Here is a 3,690-nt window from a genome sequence, read left to right as displayed (position 1 = left end):
AAGACCAGTTTACAAAGCCTGGATATCCCAGAAAAAAACCATGAGCATCAGAAAGTCATGAAGAATTCAAGGCCAAGATCCCCACAGAAAACAGCACTAGTAACACACAGTTTTAAACTTGATGAGAGCACCCAGCATTTGCACACAAGTGTGAAGGATTACACCTTCCTGCAGAAGCTTGCTGAAACCAGCAGCATGTAGAAAGAGAGGAGGGGAGGGGAAGAGAGGAGAAGGGAAGAAAAAAGAAAAGAAAAGAAAAGAAAAGAAAAAAAGAAAAGAAAAGAAAAGAAAAGAAAAGAAAAGAAAAGAAAAGAAAAGAAAAGAAAAGAAAAGAAAAGAAAAGAAAAGAAAAGAAAAGAAAAGAAAAGAAAAGAAAAGAAAAGAAAAGAAAAGAAAAGAAAAGGAAAGGAAAGAAAAGAAAAAGGAAAAGAAGAAAAAGAAAAAGAGGAAAAGAAACTGGTATCAGCATTACATACTCCAGAGGTTTGAAAAGACATTAAAAAACTGTGGTTGATACAGAAGCTTTCTGGTAGCAATTGCAGACTTTACACATTAGTTATACACACGAAGCCTCTGGAAAAGCAGGAATGTTCTGTTTCTATCTTGAAATGTGACATGTTTTACTTGGTACAATGAATTATGCTCTAGGCACTGCTTAGCTCCATAGCTGTAGGAAGAGTTTCTGCTTGAGATGTTTAACATATCTGTTAGAAAATTCAGAAATTGAAGTGTAAAATCCATGGCACCATGAAGACTGGAAATAGTTTTGTGTGGTAGTTACATCAATTATCTTGTGGTGGATACATCAAGTATCAAAGAACACAGCTGAAAACATTGCTTATATCAACACAAGCAACACAGTATTTTTATGTAGTTAATGTCTTATGGATCAGTCTCAGTGAAATGTCCCTCTTTGCTTGTTCACTAAACAGCCACAATGCAAAACAGAACATGGCAAACAAAGACACCAGCTGAGAACTGTGTTTTCCTGTGGTAGAGGACTATGAAACATGAGCTATTTCATTAAGGGTAGCCTAACTTCATCATAAAAATGTTTTCTGGACCTGAACAAATAATGAAAAATATCCCTACTGAATGGAGTTTCAATATCTAGTACTTCCCTGGGTGTTGCTCAACAGTAAGAAAAAAGCAATAGGGAATGCTTAGGAATATGCTTACCTGATACTGGGTGCATTTACATTAGGTAACATGAAGACCACTAATTTGGTGGCTTGGGCTTTGCACCAAAAAGGGAAATATATTCAATATTGTCCAAGGCAGACATAGCTAAGTTCAGTTTCCCTGTGCTTGCTTGCATCTCTGCCCTGGGGCCAATGCCCAGCCATTGCCTGATCCCTGCTGTTGGTGTTACAAGAGCTGAGGCTTGTCCCTGCATGCCCCCAGGCCTGGCAGCACTGGGGACCAAAGAAAGTTTTAAGTTGACAGAGCTGGAACACAAGGAAGAGCTGTATAGTCATTTTAGTGACTATCACGTTCTCCTAATTCTAACAAAGTTCTGGCAATATTTTTGAAAGGAAATAGTTCTCTGTAGGGTCTTATTACTGTCATGTAAGTGTCAGCACTTAGGTGGATTGCTTGAACTTTCCAAGAGGAGTATATTGATCAGCAGGTGGAAATCACTGCACAGAGGAGGTGCAAAGAACACTGAATGTTCACTTTCTTTTTAAAATGTCACAGAAATGTCTGGCAGATAATTTTCGTTTGCTTTGCTACAATAACTGCTCAAGACTTCCATCTCTCCCATTATAAGCACTTGGACTAGAAACTGGCAAGCTGAGTTTATTAATCTTAGTGGATGTTCCTGTGTTAAAGTGCTTCAAATGTGTATTTGAGTGAGACAGGTATCCATCAGAGCAGAAGTGTAGAATCATTACCTTCTGAAAGTGTCTCACTGTTGTTAATTTTAATAATTTGGAAGAACTTCAAAAACACTGCGAAAAGTTGAAAAGCCAAAGGTGTTCAGTTGTCAAATAGCACAGATTTGGAAAGGAGTTTGTCCCTCAAAAGGAGAAAAATCCAAGTTCAGCAGCTCTGCAAGAACACTTACAATTAACTAGGCAAGAATTGCAGCTGATGTAAATTAGACTTTGTGAGTCCATATGAAATGAACTACTGGCCTGTAAGCTGCTGTAGGTAACAAAAGGAAAAAACTTAGTGTGTAAAGAAGAAAGGGTAATATCAAAGAAATTGAGAGATTCATCCTAAAGTTTCAGTGGCCATCCACATGCCCACAGCTCTTGGTCTGCTGCCCTTGTTTGAATCTCATCTTCAATGGAACTCCCAACCCTTGGCAAGGAGACCTTGTACTGCTGATTTCTGTGAGGCACACTGAGTATCACAGCTCCACTGGTGTGCAGATACCTGGCTGCACTCAGATCCAGCACTGCACTGCCAGGTGGAGCAGGAGTGTCTGTCAGCAAACACTTCCCTGGCTCTGAAGGGCTTTTTCAGCACCAGAATGACTCCCAGGAGACAGACAGATGGTACCATCTGTTCAGTCTTCTGACTTCCAGCCTTACTGCTCCCTGCAATCTCACTGGGTACAAATTTTATATCAGGAATAACCTGTTCAGTTATTGTTATATATACTATTTTATTAACTAGCAATTGATTCACATTTGTCCTAAAAATTTCCAGGGCCAGTTGTCATCTCCTTGCCTCTTTCATGGTTCTCAGGAATCTCATTTTGATGGAAATGAGTCACATCTTAAGAGCATGCTTCACTCATTATCTTGTCCAAGTAGAAACACACATAATGGAAAAATGTACTTGGGGAGAATTACCAGGCCATGGACTTAGATGGGACCCAAAAGCATTTGAAGTAATCTTAGAAGAGAAAATGTTGAAGAGTGAGTGTTTCAGTAAATAGAGTAGGAAAAAGAATAAATCATTCTAACAACAGATGTGTCTCTTATCCGAGCCTTATCTTCAGTTGGCTGCAGGTTTAAAACTTTGCATAGTAGCTAAAAATACAGAAAAACATAGTGTACATTCTTCAAGAGTCTCCAAGGTGATTAGTCTCCTGCTGGAGGAATGTCAGCTATTGTTCTCCTTCCAATCAGGGCAGTTTCAAGATGAAGCTAAAGTCACTTTTTATTTTCCATCTCAAGTTTCCATGGTAACAGTATGTAATCATCATATTTGTAAATAGCAACTACCCATTTAACTTCACAGCCACTCTGAACATTTTTTGCTACAATTCTAACATCCTTGAAATGTCCAACTCTTGTCTTCTTACAATCTTACTGTCAGTATACATAATGATTTGGGGATATTTCTGTTTAAGGAATCTTCAGTGATGCAGTAGCACTGTAATACATCTGTATATAATACAGATGTGTGGGGGGGGGGGCCCTGTACATGCACAGACACATAATGAACATTCTCTGGCAATGGCACATCCCATTATAAATCTTTATTTTTCAACTTCTTACAACGTTGCCAAGTCAAGGCCACTCAGGTTGAATGCCATCCAGGCCAATTCACATTCCACAGATTTCTTTTGTAGTTTGAATTTTTTTTTTCAGTTGTGGTCAAAAATGTGGCTATGGAAGAAAAGAACAGTTTGCCTCCATGGACAGGATCCTTACAGCTTTTTTCAGCAAGTTTGGGAACAGGGCATGGATGATACCTTGCTGTCACAGGCACAGCTTTTTGTTATCCTACTAA

Source organism: Oenanthe melanoleuca, chromosome 9 (genome assembly GCF_029582105.1).
Source record: "Oenanthe melanoleuca isolate GR-GAL-2019-014 chromosome 9, OMel1.0, whole genome shotgun sequence".
NCBI lineage: Eukaryota > Metazoa > Chordata > Aves > Passeriformes > Muscicapidae > Oenanthe > Oenanthe melanoleuca.
The sequence above is the reverse complement of the archived record's forward strand: the minus strand, read 5'-3'. Positions refer to the sequence as shown.